This window comes from Mycteria americana, chromosome 1 (assembly GCF_035582795.1).
Source record: "Mycteria americana isolate JAX WOST 10 ecotype Jacksonville Zoo and Gardens chromosome 1, USCA_MyAme_1.0, whole genome shotgun sequence".
NCBI lineage: Eukaryota > Metazoa > Chordata > Aves > Ciconiiformes > Ciconiidae > Mycteria > Mycteria americana.
In genome coordinates, this window is record NC_134365.1 from 74,533,229 (window position 1) to 74,553,345 (window position 20,117).

Consider the following 20,117-nt stretch of genomic DNA (forward strand, 5'->3'; position numbering starts at 1 on the left):
ATATTTGCCTCACCACCCTGTTGAAAAGCTCTTGCCAACTTTAATTCCATTTGTAATCCGTTTTTTACTAAATGGCCATTCTTAATTTGATAAGCTTTTCAGTCTTCAGATCTCAGCAAAAAGGGAACAGAGCTGGACCATAAGGCTTGATCATGTGTTTTTAAGCCAGGACACCAAGAGACTCCCTATTTCATAAGGATAAGCAATTTGAGGTAATAATGGCATAGAAAAGAGAGAAACTTTAGCACGCAGTAGGAAGTCAGGCTGCTGCTAGTGTCGTGTGCTGCAGTAAAACAATGCCTCGACACCTCAGCTAGAAATCTGCACCCCAAAATGCAAAGGACAATCTCTGCCCTACCCACCTTGTCATATAGTGGTACAATTCAGTGCTCAGGTGAGCTACTGCTGAAGGGGGAAGCCCTGCTCTTCCCTGCTTGCAGCCACTTGGTCCCATGCTCTTTCTTGTACCAGTTATGACATTTTTCAGACCCTTCTCTGAGCTGTGACCAAGTAAATGAAATATTTGAGTGTGTGCACAATCCTTGTGTTTCTGGATGAGGAGCAAGAACCACCTCCCCAGACACCACCTTCTAGCTGGTACAGAAAACCATTTTCCCTTAGGCAAGAGGAAGCCGACTGGCTGCGTGTGGGTGCATGATGTGATGCTTGGGAAGAAGAGGTCTGGGATGTTGCTCAGGATCTTGTCTGTGCAGATCAGAACATCCCACAGCTGAGCACTGGCTTTCTGCACCACACGGAGCCGGCCAGCGCTTGGTGCAGGGATGTGGTACTGACCCAGTAATGTGCCTTAGTGTTTGAGGTACCAAAAGGCTATCGTGAGGGACCGTGGACCGCTTTTTGCTATTGACTTGCAGTGCTGTTAATGCCCATTCAGGTTGTTTGGAGAGCCATCCTTCCCTTCTCCTCCCAGGCCCTTGGCCCCATCCTGAACAATTTGTTTTGGCTGGTATCGGAAAAAAGTCACAAAAGCATCAGAACTTGCAGAGTTATCCAAAGGCATTTGAGCCTCCATAGTCTTGCTGGTTAGTGGCTAATTTGCAACTGCGGGCTTTCAGCAGGCGTTTGAGTTCCTTCTGAACCATCACGGGTAAAAATGCTGTGGGGGATGACTTTGTCAGAAGTGTCTTACAAAACAAAATTCGAGATCAGCCTAAGATAAAGAATTCAATCTGAAAAAGGTACTTATTCTAGTGTTTGGGTGTGTTTTAGGCAAAAGTGTCCATTACCCCTGTGCTCATCTGAGGCTGTGAACGACTTACTTCAGTCCAATTTCAAGGATAAAAGCAAGTAAGTGGGCAGGCTGAAGCTGCATACCCTGCTCAGAGTAAATGCACTGCAGGCTGGGATGCTGGCAAGGTATGTGCCTCTGCTGGCTGGAGAATTAGCTTTGTTTGTTGCTTTGGATTCATTTTAGGTCAGGTATGTGGGGACAGATGGGTTTTTTTAGCCCTTTGATGAGTCAAAAGCAGTTTGGCAGCTGCAAGGCTGTTCTGCTCTTGGGTAGCGTGAGTGCCATGGCTTTCAGCAGAGCTGCAATGCCCAGCACAGATCCTGCCCCACCTTTTACAAGTTAATTTACTATGTACTTAATGACACCAGGCAAAGATTTACAAATCCTTCTACAAGCACCAGACGAACTCAAATGTAATTCCATTAAAAACTGATGTTTGGTTTTCAGCATTTATATGTTTGTTTGCATTCAGCTTGCTTTCCTCTTCACCGTGGATGTAGTTCACATTTCTGTGCTGCCTGTTCTGCTGAGCGGCCAGAGAAAGACTGAGAATCTTCAGCAACATTTTTAAAATTCTTGTATCAATTTTGGTAACTGTTTTTCTCCTTGAATTTATGATCTAAATTACCTGGCAATGTCCTGCTTCAATTGATAACATTAGCATTACTATCTTGGCTTGAATCCCTATCCAAGAGTTATTCTGTAGCAGCAGTTCAGCTTATTTCTGGCTGAAGGAAAATAGGGGATCTCCTCCAAACCAAAACTTTTTACATCACTTCTTCATTTCTTACCATTTCTCCCTCTCCCCTCTGCCTTTTATTCTCTTTTCTTGCCCTGAAGCCTTATCCCCTTCTCTCACCGTTACTCTTAAATATGCCTGTTCCCCTCAGGCTTTGACCTTGTGCAGGCAGTAAGCGCAAAGCCGTGTTATTTGGAGTGAAGTAACACCAGTAGTCAGGAAGGAACAATGTAGTTCAGGCCAGATAAAATAAATCTCGCATTTCCTGTCAAGAAACTGGGCCAAAAGCAATGATGAGAGACAGAGGGGGCAAACCACGCGGCTCAAAACTAGAGACATATGGGTTAGAAACAACCGCAACCCTTGCTTAAAAACAGAAAACAAAAAGCAAAGGCATTGGATGAAAGAGAAATAATACCAGCTCCTCGGCAATAAAAACCGCACGACGTGGGGTCTAGCCAGCTTCCAAACCCATCGCATGTGTGGCACAAGCGGGGTCTGAATTGCCTGCTACTGTACAAGATATTAATTGTCCTTTGATTAATTTATTTAATTGATGCTTTGTGTTGTAAATTAGAGAGCTGATCTTACTCTGACTGACTTGTTTCTGCACCAAACTCCCTTCCAGACCCGAGGAGACGCGCTGATTAGAAGTTGTTGCTACTTTTGTTGTATTTTAGTAACTCTCCAGCTGGTTTGCATAGCAGTGAAAATTTCAAAATCACGTATGTTTTGTACTGTGATTCCCTTATCCCAACAGTCAGCCGTTAATGCAGCACTGCTGGTGCAAGTGAATATTAATGAGCATATGGGTAAAGGGTTCAGGATCAGGCCCCAAACCAGTGAGGGTTTTGAGTGTGTGTTTATTTCTCGAAAAAGGTCTGTGGTAGCCAAACTACAGTTAGGATTTGGAGGGTTTTTTGGATTTTCTTTCTGGGAAGGATACCGATGTGTGTGTGGAGAGTGATGTCATCTGAGGAGCATCCCAACAAGGCAGAAAGCGAGGGTGGCGGCCGGGGCTCCTTGGAATGGTTCCCATGGGGGCCAGTGTTGGATCCTGATCAGTTTGGGAGACTGAGCTGAAAGCAATGCGCCAGGTGGTGTAAGAATGTTTAAACAGACATAGCACTTTGGAGATGAAAAGTACTGTGCAAAGATTAACTAATTAGATTGTTCTTCCTCCTCCTTAGGAAGAGTTCGCAACGTAGTGGTCAGGGAACAACTGGCAATATGATTTATTTAAGTGCTGAAATGCTTTGTATGAAGTCCCTCACAGGAGGCCATTAGGAAAATGCGGTTACTTTAAGGAGGTGAAGAAAAGTCCTTTGTGGTGAAGAGGCAGGAAGCAAAGAGCAGTCAGTTTTACTATGGACAAAGATAATATTTAAGCACCTCAGTTATACGTGCTGAGAGTTCAAAATGGATCTTGACAGCATACTGGAGAGGCAAAATTTTCTATCAATCACGAAATGTGTTTGGATGAATTCAGTACAGAGGGGGGAGATTTGTGAAGCACTCTGGGAGAATTTGTCCATTTTCAGGAGTCAAGTCAAATGGGTGCAGAGGAGACCGGCAGGATGAAGCTCCTTCTCCTGTCCTCCTAGAAGGAGGTTAGGTGTTGATTTGAGGAGGGCATATTATGCACCTGTCTTCTGATTAAAAAAAAAACAAACAATAAAAAATTAAAGCCCCCAGAAGGCGGCATGAAAGGACACAAAAGGAAAGGGCTACACAAAAGGAGTAACTTAGGCTAGAAGTAAGGAGAAGCAGTGTGTGAACGTGTAGCGGACGAGTCTCTGTGCTCCGTTCTCCGCTGCGGAGGCAGTGAGCCTGCCCCACGGGGCACGGTGTGCTCCCAGGGGTGCCGATGGAGCTGCCCCTCGCCTCGGCAGCCCAGGAAGGGGGCACGCAGCCGGGCTTGCGCGCATGCAGTCCCACCGTGTGGGCTTGCCTGTGCCGACAAGCCCAGGGTTTGATCATCATGGAAGTGAACATCCTGATGGAAAGCTTAACTGATCTGACACAAAACTCCAGCCACAGAGTTGTCTAGCAGGATATCAAATAACAATATATTCAACCAGTGAACCACTGTGTTAGAACAACACATCTTCAAAACAAACTGAGCACACCCTGCAGGTATCCTTGTTTCTAGGTATTTCTGAAAGCTCTCCTCACTCTCTTAACCCTTTCAGGTGCTGTACATCCAGCACAGATGGAGAACTTGCACTGAGGCACGCCCTTTGCCTGGTTCAACGTGATAACTGCATTGTGCTGGTAGGATTTTCTTTGCAGCTTTAACAGGATGTAGTTGCCTGCTCATTTCCCACCGCTGTGTGTTGTGAGCTGGAGGGGGGAGAAGGAAGGGAGGTAATGCTTTAACGGGGAGTGATATGCTAATGCCGGGCATGGTATTTGTACTTCTGTAAAGTCCTGACACTTATGAAGTATAGTGTAAAAAAGGTTCAGTCATGATAACTGAATGCTTAAAAATGGGGATGTTAACATTACCATATCATTGGAATAAAACAAATAAGGAACCTTTGGACAATGGGTTTATAGCTTCTTTTAGGAAAAGAATAATCCAAATTTCCAGCCAAAGCTATAGGTAGGTCAGAGAAATTTGCATCTAGAATAGGATCTTTGATTCTTAGAGCTTGAGGGCATCTAGATCTGCACTTACTTAGGTCCATTTTTTGCTAAAACCTGAATTTAACTCAGACCCCACTCATCTGGGATGGAGTTAGTTTGTGGCTGACTAGCATGTATATATATGTGTGCTACAGAGCGCTTGAGGACGAAATTATCACACCATACAACCTCATCTAAATTAGGTACCTAAATTAGGAGCCAAAGCCACCTGTACAGTCAGTAGAGACAGGCAGGTTCCCAAAGGGGGCTTCAGAGCAGCCATGCTAGGAACCTCTGTTGACTCTATGAACAGTTAGATGCATGAAGTTGGGTGGTAGGAATACCCTCCTGGGCGCCTGGTGAGTTTTGTCTTTTCAGTTCGGTTTTCAAAGGACCAAACATGAGAAACTCTAGGCTTGCACTGGAACCAGGAATTGAAGAATCTGAAGTACAAGATTTCCTCTGATTTAAAGAAGAAGAAAGATCACGGATAATGATTTTGAATTTCAGTGTTCCCTATAGCAGAGTTGAACATGCATTCATGGTCAAATTCAGGATTAAATTCTCATTTTGAATATGCACATCTGTTAAAATATTAACTTGTTATATATCAGAATTTTCTAAGTTTCCTGGCAAGTCGTGCTCAGGATGAAGTCTTTGCAACTGTGTGTATTCAAGGATGTGTTTATATATATGGGTATATACAAACACATGCTCTAGACAGTGTGTAGGTGAGAATGTTACAAAGAAAGATTCTTCCAAATTATTTATTGCAAGAGACAGTAGCAGTCCCCTGCATTTAGTTTGCCTCAGTGAATTTTAAAAGATCCTGTTGGATCAAAAAGCTTTAATGTTTGCTCTGTCTTCGGCATTCTTTAAAATTTATTAGTGAAAAAAATTCCAGGTTTCAGAAGTACAATTTTGTCATGCCACGAGGCTCTCTTCAAACCTGGTGATGATACAAGCCTATGAAAGTCACCATTTCACTTTCATTGCCATTGTCTGGGAAGCATGTCACAGTGTCACAACATCAGCCAAACAGGGGTGTTACAAGGAGCTGATCTCAGCTGGTACCAAACCACCGCCGCTCCTGCAGCGCATACCGAACTAGGCACCCTTGGACCTGCCAGAGCAGCTGTAGCAGGACTGGGAGCACGTGCTCTCCCAACCTCCTCCCTGGACATCCCATTTCCCCTTCTTCTCCCTCCCCAGGCTAGCATTGGCTGAAGTTTCCCCAGCAATGTAGGTGGGAAATGGGAAAAAGTGGTGAGGTCTCCTGGCTACAGACCAGACCGTACCTTCTTTTCTGCAGACTCCAGCTCGTACCCTGAAGCTTAAATGGTAGACTTCCGTGCAGAGGGGCAGAGGCTAAACCTTGCCAGGGAGGTGTGATTGGGAAAGTTTCAGCAGTTGTATGTAATATAATTAGTTTTTATCTCCCCCCCCCCCCCCCGCCCCCGAAAAGGAGGAAAGTTCATGCAAAAACAACGTTTAAAGCAAATTGCAAAGCCAAACATTGACAATTAAGGCCAAATTCAGGTTGTCCCTCCAATCACACTTCTGCCCTCTTGTGTGAATGCCCTGTGATACACTTTTGAACTGCAAGAACCTGGGCTAGTTTTCCCTCTTCAGTGCGGAGGATGGACACATAACAGGACAGAATTAATGGGCAAATTTAATACCAGTATTTCCTAACTTTGAAATGCTTGACTTTAACCTTTTTTCCCAACGTTTTTTGAATGTACACTCTGTTGTTATTGATTTCAGAATAAACACTTCACTAGCTCTGAAGAGAGATATTTCTGTCGCGTACAGCTTCTCTGAAGTTACTGGTTTCACCAGGGCTGAATTTGGCTCATTATAGCTAATTAGTTGTATATTCAAAAATCAATATTAATAATGCTGGGTGCTCTTTTTAAATAGATTGTAGACATTCATATAGTCTGTGTAAAGTTCATATGAAATGATACTTGCCTATTCTTTATTCATCCTTTTGGTTAATAAATAATCCTTTAGCTTTTCAGTAGTTGCTTTCTGGGATCCTGTTGGACATCTGTATTTATCATTTAGGAAGCCATCACCAGTAAATCTTTCTCTCTTCAGATTTTTGACAGAAAGCCCAGGGTTTTCAGGATTGTTGGCTACTTCTCATTTTGTTTGGGTTTTTTTGTTCTGGGTTTTTTTCATATATATATATATATATAATCTATTCTATTGGTGAGTTGCAGTTTATCAATTGAGAAGTTGTTTAGCAAAATGTACGGCATTGGTGAGGCACTGAGATGGAAAATCAACCATCCACTTGCTGAATCTCTGCGTTTGCTGCAAGGCACCATTTCATCTGGGGATATGAGTGACTCACAGAGGTTGGAGGGACTCATAATTTCCATACTACAGCACCATTCGCTAGGATTTTCTGACTTTTGTATTTATCATTAGAGGCAACGTTACACAATGTCAAAGAAAAAAATCTAGCCTTCATAATGTGCTTTCCTGATTGTAAATGGGGCTGGATATCCTGTACTGAAATGTCAGGTTAGATCCTTTGTAAACTCTGAAGCCTGCTCTCAGAATAGAACACTTCTGGAGTGTATTAAATTGGTGTTAATTGAGAAACACATATGCCAATGACATTTTAAGCTACGCTAAATAAAACCAAACCTTTAGCAGGTCCCTATCACAGAGAGATCCTGAGATTTCACCGAACCTGCTGCTGCCGTCATCTTTTTTCCATCTATGCATATGTTGCTTGCAATGATATATGGTAACTCCTGATGCAAATACCACTCATGCTGTTACAGCTTAAAAGGCCCAGAAATAGAATGCAAACACAATGTCTGTTTTTTTCTGCTCCACGTTATAAAAACCTATGACCAACAGCCTAAAGTTTGATTCCTTTTCCCTGCAGTTTTCACACAAGCTGACTTCAAAACATACGTTTAGCACTGCAAGTCATAAAAAATTCAGCGTCTCTTTCTTTTTTTTAGGGGGACTAATCCTGCAAATGTCTTAGGGTTCTCTGGCTCCTGTTGCAGCTGAGCCACAGGTCAGCACCTGAGGAGGGGCCCCGTCCTCAGGGGACCCAGTGCCCAGTATATTCACTGACTCTACTTCCACGACATGGCTGGTCCCTGGATCAGGGCCTAAGCATATTGGTAAAGTACATGCGCTTTATCTTAAGACAAATAAAGCCATTTGAAAAACGCAAAGCAAAATTGGGGTTGAAGTCCCAATTGTGTCAATATACTCATGGGATGTGGCAATATTTTGCTGCACGTTTGATTTGTTACAGAAAAGAAAAGGCAGCCTGGAAGTTTCCTAGGACTGGGTCTCAGCAGTGCTGGCCACACGGCAGCGCAGTGGCGTGGTGGTAAAATTCTGCTCTAATGCAACCACACAAACTCTCCCAAGCTGGCTTTGCAGGACTGCTCTTGTTAGAGCAGCTGTCTTCTGCTGCAAGGTAGGGCAAGAGGTCACGAGCCATTTATGAAGGTGCTGGTACCATTAAGCTGGCATGATATAGCTACAAGTGAAACTCTGACTGGCAGCTCATTGATTTCCAAGTGACAAAGCCCACTACTGCTTTGCCACTCAGTAACTTTTTGCCTTTAAACAAATAAAACCCTAGATTTTTTCCTCAAATAGCTCATGCAGCTTTTTTTTTTTTTTCTGGACAAGCAGAAGTACTTTTGAAGGTGCATTGTATTGCCACTGTGCAGTGCACTGTAGGACCTCTTTTGGTGGGAAGATGATTTGTGGCCATACCCTGACTATGGCCTGAAGGTCCTTAGGTTTATTTCTGACTCACTGCCTTTATGAGCGTAACTAAATAGACACCAAATCCTTGAAAGGAATTCGGTGTCTATAAAACCCAGACTTGTAGGTGCCTGGCTGCTAAGTTGAGGGGAACAGGGTCTCTTCCCTGGTTGCTGCCCCCAGGTGTAGTTACATGGAGTACCCGGTGCCTGCCTGATGCACAGCTGATGGAGCAGTGAGGGGGCTGCTCCTCTCCCAGGGGGTGCATGAACCGCTAAGCTCTTGCAAGGTCCACCTTATCCATCTGTGGCCCCCAATAAATCTTGATTTCTTTAGAAGTTCGTCATGCGTGCTGGCAATCCTCTTTCCAACTTTCTGGTGTTTCCGATAAGGCCTCAGGTTGTGGGAAAATGTCACCACCTGGGACACGGTCAACCTGTACCTGTGCTCCAGGTCCCAGTAAGCTGGATATTGGCCTGTGCTGTCCGTCAGGAACAAGGGCTGGGGGTTTATAATCTCCAGTTATCTGATGAATGGAAATTAATGAAGCTATTTAGTTTTTGAATAAATATCTCCCTCCCAAGCCTTCTTTTGTGGGAGAAGTATTAGACTGAGTCTACGGTAGTTTCTAATTCAGAATATGTATTTTTCAGGTCAGTCAGGTTTTCCTGTTCTTGTTTGTTACGTACAGTACTACATGTGGGTTTAAAGTGAATACGTGCCTACGACGCCCTACAAAGATGGTAGCATCTTTATTTGCATTTCGCAGATGAGAAAACGCAGAGCGATCGAGTGCTTTGCTAGGGCCAGACAGGAAAACCGTGGCAGGAGGAGGGAGGGTTCTCCAGCCGCCCATTGTGGACATTGTCTGTCTAGCCTGTCTGTCTGTCCTTCCTCCTCGTGGCATGGCGTTCCACCACCGTCCATTGGAGCAGCTCTGGAGTGCAGGAGACTCGCACGCTGTGGTGACTAGCCAGCTGTTTGCCACGCAGTCTTTCACAGGGTAGCTGTGTGCAGAATTTGATTATAACTCACTTAATTGTCCACTTCCTTGTCATTGTTCTTGCTGCCTCCGCTCCCGTTAATGGCGTGCTCACGTTGGGAGGACCAGGAGGGCAATGCTGTGCTATCCCAGAGGATCCCTCTTGTCTCCTTTCGTGTCTCTCTCAGGCACGATAGCTGCCTCGCAGCCAGCGTTCGACCACGGTGTTACACGCTCAAACGTGCTCTTATTAACTCCAGACTGGGAACTCCCTCGGTGATAATGCTGTAGGTGCAGTACTTGGGCTGGTGCAGGTTTTAACACAAAATATTATGATCTGTCTGTCTGCTTGCCTATCTGTCTATCTGTCCATCTATCTAATGGACCTATGCATGCTGGAGTAGCTTGGGGAAGGTCAGGGGGAGTTCAGGATGACAGAAAAAAAGGTCAATTTTTGTGTGCGTGCATGTGTTGCTCCAGCTAACTGATGAGGCGTCTTGGCAGGGCGTTTTGACTTAAAGAGACAGCCCCGTTCGTTCGGAGGACACGAGCACCCTTCTTGTGAAACATGGTAGAAAGTTATTCACCAGAGGTTACTTTTTTACGGCTCTCCCAATGATAATGTTGCCTCGCAAATAGCTCCAGTGATTCTGCTGGACTTGTCAGAGATAAGCATGGTATGCACAGAGGGGCCCGAGATTTGGTTTGTGTTTAATTGGGATGTCTATATGTTCGCACACGTTGTAAAATAGAGAGAGGGGGAAGCCTTTTAACAGTGGTGAGAGGGGGCTGAGTGTGTGCAATGGGGAATGAGGGGGCTCGAGTGTCTCGGGGTGGGTACGCACATGTGGTGGGGTCGGTTAGACACGCAGCATGACGAAACAGCTTGGAGAAGTTTCACTCGGTGACTTTTTTGGTGCCGGTACTCTTTCTCGATTTCAAGCGGTTTTGCGTAGGTGAGCTGGAGATCAATTCCCCCCCAGCCACTAAGTTAAGGATTCGATGGCCGGCGTGGCGCTGGGGTCCTGCGCTTGGGAGCAGCCGGTTTCCAGCAGCAGCCCGGGCTCACAGAGAGACCATTAGGCGGGCGGAAGCCCCCGGCAGGGTTACGGACCAGACAGTCTATACCAAGGCAGGTCAAAGGGTGAGCTTACTGTTTACTGAATCGGTAAATAGCTAATTATTCAGCCTGGCAACGGGGTGAAACCCCACATGGGATGTAAATCCTCGACAATTCAACGTTATCTAGCGGGGAACGGATTTGAGATCCGAGGATCCCTTGCGGTAGCAGAGGGGAGCTCTCTGCGCTTTAAAACCTTTTAGGGTCATTGTACGATACCGCGGAGCCATTAAGGAGCCCTCACGTGCCAGAAGCAGTTTAACAGGCCCAGTGTTGGGCACTTAATTGTGTCAATAATTATTCACGCATTAGCACCAGCTCCTCCTTAAAGTGTGTACTGCGGTGACTCATTAAGTTATTACTGGTATTCATTACCAGTAAAATTAGCCTTTTTTTCAAAGTGTAAAATTTATGTTTTATAGAAAAATATTGCTAGGAGTGCAACAGCTTTGCTCTACTCCCTGCTTGGTGTGGAGGAAAACAAGACTATGTGGAGACGAAGCAATATTTTTTTTGTCTGAAAAGAAGCCCTCAAAAATAAAAGGCAGACAAATCAGAGAGAGTCTTGTGCTTTTTTTTCCCCCCTTTTTTTTTGGTGGGGTTTATCTACTTAAAATTGGGGTAAGGGAGAAGCTACATTCCTGCCTGGCTTTGGCTCTTGGTTATGTGTGCATATATGCTGTTTTCTGGTATCACGAGTGAGAAAGATGCCCAGTGTCTTTTGATTAATAAAGTGTTAATGTATATGCAGCAGTCTTTATGTTAAATGCTTCGTGGTGCACTTTGTTTCTTTAAACGTCGATCATTTACAGTGAGCTGTACAGTATATATGCCTGGAGGGAGAGCAATTGTTATACAACTCTTTAATCCGAACCATGATTAAAACCCCTTTTGTTCCTCCCTCCCTGCATTACTCCAGCCTATCATCTTCTCTGAGAAATCATTTGGCAAGTAGATACGTGTGTATTTTAAGAGAATAACTCCTTTTAAAGAATCAGTTTTGCTTTTGTTCTGCTTTTAGAACTTAGTTTTTTGCATTTCAATATACAGCGCTGTTCAAAAGGCGTAGGAGGGTCATAGCCATTTTTTGCATGAATAAGGTATAATTGAAATATGATGTATGCAGATATCATCACTTCTACAGCAATTATCCGGATTGTTTGTTTAGCAGGAACATACTTTCAAGTAGGGGTTGGTCAGTGGCAATCACGTTGCGTGACACAGCTGAGGGAAGTGACAAAGAATATGGAAAGTCTCACGCTGAAATCTTACGTTGCGCCGAGAGTGTCTACTAGGGGGAATCATTAGGAATTTCGGAGGTGAGGGCCACGGTGGTCTCAGAGAGAAATGTAAAGGAGGACGGGGAGGCTGGCGCTTAGATCTTGGGGAGAGGCTGGGGTTTGGCATTCTGTTTCATGTGGAGACCAGCAGTGAATGTGGTCCTTGTAGAAACTTGAAACAGCTCTATTAGTAGCTTGATTGGGGAGAGGAGAAGAGACGGAGTAAACAAAAATGTGCGGTCTGGAGATGGGCTTAATTGTGCACAATACATCTTGCCTCTGCGCAGCTTATTCTGATCACTCCAAATGGCAACACACACGCTCGCGCGCGCACACACACACACAAACAAATTTGATCTGCTCAAGCAGATAAAACTGCTATGTGTATAATATTGCCAGGCTAGAAGGGAAAAAAAAAATGGACATCTGTTTAACAATTCTCTATTGTAGACAGGATCATAGAAACACTGTTGCCTGCCTGTCGTGTTCAATCAAAATGAATAAAATGCTGATTTAAAAAAAAAAAAAAAAAAGAAAAAAATCGGGCGGAAGAGAGCCTTAAAGTATTTGCTTACACTTTTTTTGTTTGAATTTCAGCAGCATGATGAGGAGGGGGAATCCCAGGGGCAGGAGGAGGTTTCAGGAACAGTGAAGGGAAGATTTTGTTTTGTTTTGTCTTGGTTTTTATCCTCGGTGCAGCCGAGAGAGGCGAACAGCAGTCGGAACTAATTGTAGCTCGCTCAGGAAAGTCTTCATTAGCACTTGCCACACATGGTTACCAGATGTGCTGAAGAAGGGGTGGGAGGAGGGGGAAGGGGTATGTGGAGAATGGGCTACATACTTAAACCTAATAATCTGTCTTTTGTTTTCAGGTCTATTGTGTTGGGGAGGGGAAGAATGGGGAGAGGGAGAAATCCTGGCTGCTTTTTGATGCAGCCAGTCCCTATTAGCTGAATGGCATTCCTTGTCTTGCAGCCTCCTCCAAGGAAGGAAAAAACCCTCAATCGTGGCCAAGTAGAGAGGGATGTATTTGTTTTTTAATTTTTTTTTTCAGGCTGTCAGTGAACTATTATTGCACTGAACCCAGCTGAAAGTATTTGGATAATCAAACTGGTAAACCACCGTCTTTCTGGCCAGCTTGTGAATTTGAGCTGGGTTTTTTTTGTGAGCTTGTGGGCTCGCAGAGTCTCGGTGGGGCTGTTGAACTGGCAGTTCGATAGCAGCAGCAGCAGCTCCGTAGTTCACGTGTACTTTGCCAGGGAGTATGCGATGCAGTCAGTGAAGCCAAGTCCGGCAGGAAGGTAAGAAGAGCTCTGTGGTCCTGTCAGTCAGCCCTGAGGTTGTCATCTTAGTCAGATGTTTAACCTTCTGCCTGTTGCTATTAAAAAAAAAAAAAAAATTAAATAGATCTTCCATTTGTAGTGGCTGTCACTGCTGCAGACCAAATTGTGGTCCTGCTGTCCACATAGGTGATTTTCACGGGAACCAGTGTTAATTTTACTGCAGACGTTACCACAAACGTCGCTAGTTGTTCCTTAGGAAAAAAAGAGCCCCCCCTTCCTGGGAGGCTTTGAACTGGTCATCTCCAGGGGGATCCTGCGCGGCCGACCCACCGTCTCCTCCTGCTTCAGCAGCGCTGCAGCTTCTTTCCCCTCTCGGTCCCTGAACTCTTCCCACAAGGTGGGCGGTTTTCGTACTGGCATCATCTGTGCTTGGACGTCCGCTTTCTTCCCGGACTCCCCTCTTCGTTCCAGTGGTAAGAGAACATTACCATGTCCGGATGACAAGGCTTAGATGACTCTCCGAGCTCTGAATAATCAGGGATGAAGGTTTAATTATGGCACTACACATGATATCCACAAGATTTGGCACTCTGGTCATGTGAGAGAACAGCACTAGATGAACTTTTACTAATTAAGCACTCTGTTTCCCTTCCTTCTGGAAACTGCAAGGAGGTATAAACGTGGGAAATCACTTATGTTAAAGCGAAATAGAGACATTTTTTGAATTTTAAATAATCTGAGTTGAACCTCAATCTTGTGGCTCCAGCCTTGTTTTATCCAGCTCAGTTTGCCAGTCTGTAATCTCATCCTGCTTTGGAGCCTGGAAATGTTCTTGCTCACAATCTCGAAGTGTAGCAGATGTTTCATAAATAGAAAATAGGTTGTGTGCACAGCCTAATCTAAGCACAGAAGGGCACAGAAGAAGGTTTGGATGAATGTAAGCTAATCAGGGCACGGATCTGCTGTACTTCGGCAGTTAGGACCAAATTTTTTTTCAGATATATTCTGCCTACCAGATCCCAAATATGCCGTTCACTTTTTCCCACTGCGTGGCAACTCCCACTTGGAGCTTTTATAATTTTTTGAGAATAGGGTAATGTCTGTCAGCTCAAGCTCACCAAAGCAAATGGCTGGTAAGAATTAATCTATTCCATTATTTCTTCCATTTTTGACTGACTTCTTCATCCAATGATCTTGTTATTCCAGGTCTAAATTAATCAAAGTCCAGGAATTCTTCTTTCAGATTCCCTCAGGGGAAACAATAAAGCCATATCACTTAGCTGACTTAGTTGTATCTGCCTGTCCTACTGTAGGATTGTAGAGTCTCCTTCGACCCTGTTGAAATTGGTTGGATCAACATAACTAGCGTAGGCAGAGTCACCGAGTGTATGGCTTCCATAAATTATCTTTACTGACTGTCAGAAAGGCCCAAGGAAAAGTTTGATAAAAATTAACCTATTTACCATCCCAATTTTGCCGTAGCTGCTATTGCATCAGTTGTTTTCTTTAATAAAATTAAGTGCCATATTTGCAATTTGTATAATGCTATCCCACATTATTTACACAAGAATGAGCTGTGGTTGTGCCAACATGCAGTACGTAGAGACAATATCTCCACTTACAATAATTCATGATTAGAAAAACCAACATTGCAAACTTGATGTTTTTGTCAAGTTTTCTTTCTTCTGGAGGCACACATAATTTTTTTTTTTTTCTCCCACGTGTTACCCACAGAATGAGTTTCACATGTAAGTGCTATTGCCTTCATGGTGAAATCACAGCCGTGCACATCCTAGCTGATTTTTATTGTCATGTAGTCCACAGAGATATTAAGTCAAATTTGAAATGGCTATTGATGGCTGAGGTGCCCATGCTCTCCACTCAACAAGTTTTCAGTTGCTTGGAGTTTTGGCAGGACTTAGACAGAAGTGCTTTCAGAAATTTGACACGCTGTAACTTTAAGACATTCTTCATATTATTAACTTCATCTTTAATTATTATAAGTTAATTATTTAAACATTTTATTAACTCGGAGATGGAAAGCATAAAGATCAAATTTATTTCCTGCTTTTTGTGCATTTCCGCACTGAAGTCAAGGTTTCAGGCAACAAGGCAAATATTTTTATGCAGATGCAAAACTAATCAGCCAAACATGAAAATACTCCTGTGGGGTTTCCTGGAGGCCTTGCTGGGGATACTGCAATGCAAATAATATATAATGCAACTAATAAATAATATAGCATGAGTATTATAAGACAGTAGGATTCAGTTAGAGACTGACCATAACGGGTGATCCACGTGAGCTGGTACTACCATCCTTTTTATGATGCTCCAAATCACATGTTTTTGCTGCCTAGATCTCCTATCATGTTTTTTTTACCCTCACAATGTTCTTCTGTAATGTACTCCATCAAAATGCATGTTTTCTCACAGATGATGTCATTTAAGCGGAAAAGAATTGTAAATCCTTCTTTGGCCTCCTGTAGTTTTTCCTGGGTAGCCGGCTGAGCTCAAACTACTTCTCTTTCCAGTACAATATGTAAGTAATCAATATGATTTTTTTTAATATGCATATCAACAGTACTCTATGTAATTAGAGAGTATCCAGCACTATTCTAATGCTACGCAGTAATTACATATGGCAGCGTTTCTGCTCCCCGCGATTTGCAGTTTTTCCAAAACAAAACACGTGACTGAAACGACAGGCAGGAAAGTTTCATTGTAATGTTAGGAAAATCAAGAAGAGCAAGTTTACTGGGGAGAGTACAAATAGCTTTTCTCTTTTCCAGGGTAATGACTTGAAGATAGATATGCAGTGCAGCAACATGAGGTCCATCTTTTTGTCACCTCAAGATGAGGTTCCTGCGGTGTGTTGTCCGGGAGGAACCTGCGGGCTGCTCAGGGACAGATGCTGGCGCAGGAGATTGCAGCCTGGTTTGTTTGCAGGATCGTGTGATGGGAGCAGAGCAGCCTGTTGCTCCCAACCTGCGCTGGCTTCCAATAAGTTTCTGATACTTACAGTGGATTTGCAGGTGTTGGCTCTAACCTGGACAGTTTCCAGAAAGGCTGGGAACCCAGTTACCTTCTCTTGTTGGGAATGTTGCTATAGCTGAGACCAGAGCAAGGCTAGGCTGAAACTTAAGTGCAACGAAAGGTGCTGGTAAGGTATAAAGCATCTTGGCATAAATACCTCTCCCCCCCCCCCCCCCCCTTTTTCCTTTCTCCATCCCTAAATCTGCTGAGAAAGATATGGGGTCGGATTTATATATTTAAGAGTGATCCTTATCTTTTTAGTTTTTCATGATTGGCCATTTACAGTTTCACCATACACACTGGAAGAAACATAACTATGAAATGAGAAGCATTCCTGACTGAGTAAGTTTATTTTTATTTTACTTGATTCTGTTTCAGTGACGAAACAGATTAGTTTCCCAACACCATGCCTGCAATTTTATCATAAAGCTTACAACATGTAATGTGTCTTGTAAAGCCCCGTTCTGAGATTACATGAATGTGTGAGAATCTCTACCTCCACTTATGTAAAAGTAAATTCTTACTCCAATGAATTGCAGTGAAAAACTTGAAAATGTGATATGGGGGCAGCCTAAAGAAGTAAGAGAAAGGTAAAAACAAAAGGATCTCAAATGCATCGGAAGTAATTTGTGTGTGGTTTAGGGTCTTATTTTTTTTCTAAGCATCACTATTTATGGCAAATCTTATGACTTTAAGTACTGGTCTGATGACTTCTGGGTGGTTGGGAGGGGCAGTACCTAAAATATCCTTCAGACTATCAGTCCTCTCCTCGAGTCATTTAGTTTCTCCTATCCCACAGATGCATGCCTCATCCTGCATGGTCTTTCCCTTTCCCCATGCTCTTAGGTCCTGGGTCCTGGCAGTGCTCCCTTACCGTGGCTGCAGAGGTCTTGGCGTCTCTCTCGTCCCAGTGAAGCCAAGGTGGCTGGGAGACCAGTGCATTTCTAGTCCTACCTTCCCCTCTCCCCTGGGCTCAGCCTCCATCATTTTCCCGTGTGTCAAGCATCTTCATTTAGATTTGGCCCCAGGAACAATAAGTTGTGCTGAAGAGCCAGCCGTCTTTTGCATTAAAATTTAAGGAGAACAGAAAGCAAAGAGTATAAAATAAATACTTGAGTAACGTTTTAATCTCACTTGGGGCAGTATGACAAAATAATGAAAACATACAACATGCATATGTGTCTGCACATAATCATTGTCATTGTCATTTGCTTTTGTTGTCAGCAAAATCAAGCAGCGAAACATTTTAGGGAAGATTGTGCTTGCAATTCAGCGGCGAGCCTCGGCTCATGGCACGGGCGGCCAGCCTTTGCTAAGGGAGCCTGCAGCGTATGAGCTGAGCCGTGTTGCTCTGCAGAGCCCGTTAGTTTTAAGAACAGCCTTTGCGTGTGAGCAAGTACCTGCTTTTACACAACACGAGGCTCAAGGTCTCAAATGCTAATTCTTTGGTTTCACCTGAAGGTATGGCTTGCCAAATTTTAGCCTGTTTCTGGTCCACGATGGAGCAATGAAAGCAATAGTACTTTCTAGAGGTAAGGTCATACTGTAATGGAAACCGGAAAAAGAAATTGTGTCCCAACTTGACTCGTATTCATTTCAAATTCTGTGCAAAAGTTTGAGTAGATTTTTTTTCACCAGACAGTGCAACTATGATCTTTTTTTCATCAAAAGGAAAGAAGCAGCAGCAACAAAAATTCACAGCAGTGCATTATCAATTCTTTGTACCATTAGTGAATTTGAAACAAAATTAAAAATGCTAAAAAAAAAGATAACTATTTGATTATAGGGACAGCAATTTGTAGGTCTTTTCTTGACTTCTGTGAGCAATTTTCTTCCAGTTTAGGAAATTCAGGATTATTTTCATTTTGGTAAGAATGGAACATCCATTCAACAGACAATAAAAGCTGTTTTCAACCTGTTAAATACTATGAAATAGATGTGTACAGCTAATTAAGGTATGTGTTGAATAGTAATTATGTCATCCTGAGGGATTTACAAATAGAGTCTAGTTAAAATTTGATTCAATCTTCTATCATTCACAGAAAGTGCAAATTATTATTCATTTAGCGTGCTCTGATTTCAGTTCTAAAGGTAATCCAGAAAAAAAGGAGAGGGATTTCTGTTTTATCAGCGTTGTTTAAGAACTAAGATCCCTTAATTATCGCACTGTACCAATAGCCTGCTACCAACTTACTGAAGCAGTCATCCAGCTTTGAAACTAACAATTTACCCTCCAAGCAAAGAAAGATATAAGAAAAAGTGTTTAGTCAGCAAGCAAATATACCAAATTGTATGTTTTGGCTGTTGTTGGCACTCGTGTTTCTGAGCTGCGCAAACGTGAGTCACTTACACAATACTTTTCAATCAAAGGCATCAAAGCAAAGGAGACAGATTTCATAAGAAAGAAGAAAAAAAAAAAAGGCAAAGGTGAAATACGGCTCCATGGGATCCAGTTCTGTCAAGCTTCTGGAACCTCTTTCCAGGTTCTTTCTTTTTAGGTAACATTGGTAGACTCTTGGCCTTACTCCTTCGTGTAATTTCTCATCATAGTAATAACGAATTAGGTAAGATTCCTGATCACCTTGTGAAAGTATTATAGATTCTTTTACAAGGAAGTTACTTTTAATGACCTTAAAAGAAAAACTTTACTGCTTTTCTGGATTTATAACAGTAATTGAAAATCCCTGCAGTTACCATTAAAGCTGGCCTAAAATGAAAAAAAAAAAAAAAAAAAGTTTCATGAAGTATTTTTATGTCTTGGAATGAAAACTGTATCTTTCAAAGAAATTGTGAAAATTCCTAAGAAGCCCAAAGACTCCAGGAGCTACAGTGGTAGTGGTGGTGTGGTAGAAACAGGTTACGTTTCTGTTCTGCTTGATTTGGAGGTCCAGCCTCTCTAGCTGCTGTGACTTCTCTTCTGCATGTCTGAGCTGCCAGGGAAATTTTGTCAAAACTGAGATATTTTCTTGAAATTTTTCTTGTTTGTTGCATTTTAATTATTTAAGTAGGAAAAACTTTTCCCACAAATTGTTTTCATTAAACCTATTTCTTCAATTAAAAAAAAAAAATCAGACAATAGTCATATTACCAAAGATACAAGATGTTACTCCACTTTTTCCATAAACTAAGAATACGTAATCCATGTGGTTATGTTGGCAATTATTGTTTGGGCTTTTTGGAAGGTAACTTCTAGTGTGCTGAGACTGGATGTATCTGTTGTGGGGTTTTATTGCAGAAAGGTAAATATTCTCCTGCACTACTTTTTTTACAGTACATGTTTTCCTATTGATATCAATGGGACTACTCATGTATATTAAACAGCTTTATGGGAATAAGGATTGTGTATCCTGCCCTGCTTAATGCCAGCCAGTACTGAAGAGGAGCCACCTTCGTGACGGAGCACAGCAGCTGCCCAGCAGCTCTCAGAAATGGTGTGCAATTCTCTAAGTTGAGCTTAAGCAAAGGTGCTGGACTTCTTTGGAAAAATTATCCATAAATAAAACCTAATTTGCTGTGTTCTGATTTTATCTTTCTAACCGAAGTGGCATTTTGGTAAGGTGAATAGAAGAACCCACATTATCTTTGGTTGGTTGGGTTGGGTTTTTTGGAGACAGACAAATGGGCTTGACATAACTGGTTTTCTCTGCATGTCCCGTCGTATTTAATCTTTTGACACAGCTGCTCGCTTACAGTATGGTTTGGAGTACTACCCACTGAAAAACTGTAGTCCTAATTGTCGCTTGGAATTTGGCAGAAAACTGTCATATTTATGCATTTTTTTTTCTCTTAGACTGCTTTATAGAGGTGGGTAATATTGTGGGTAATATTGTAGTAAAAGTGGAAAGTGTTCCCAGTTCTTAGCAAGATAAGAAAATGTTGTTTCTTATCTGTGATTTGAAAAGAGATGAAGGGTCAGTGAGGCAGAGATACATGAAAGCTATTGCGCATTTGGTAGGAGCTGCAGAGGAGGAATATCTCTCACCGGCGGCTTGTTTGAGTGGAAGGGAAGAGAAAGAGGGAGCTTCTAAGTGAAGGGAGAGGACT

The 20,117-nt window shown here is 42.9% G+C and overlaps 1 protein-coding gene across 27 annotated transcripts in view; it reads left to right on the forward strand.

Annotated features, from left to right (window-relative positions):
* The window catches only part of SOX5 (SRY-box transcription factor 5), a 723,931-nt gene that overhangs the window by 358,712 nt on the left and 345,102 nt on the right, over positions 1 to 20,117 (forward strand). For 2 of the 27 annotated variants that reach the window (XM_075506178.1, XM_075506183.1), the window contains exon 5: positions 4,184 to 4,265. The exons of 22 other annotated variants lie outside the window; for them this stretch is intronic. The gene's annotated coding sequence lies outside the window, so the exon portion shown is untranslated. Of the gene's footprint in view, positions 1 to 4,183; positions 4,266 to 15,473; positions 15,580 to 15,829; positions 16,206 to 16,334; positions 16,416 to 18,443; positions 18,638 to 19,352; positions 19,505 to 20,117 lie in introns of those variants that run through there. 3 more of the 27 variants (XM_075506101.1, XM_075506170.1, XM_075506225.1) reach the window with 3 other exon arrangements.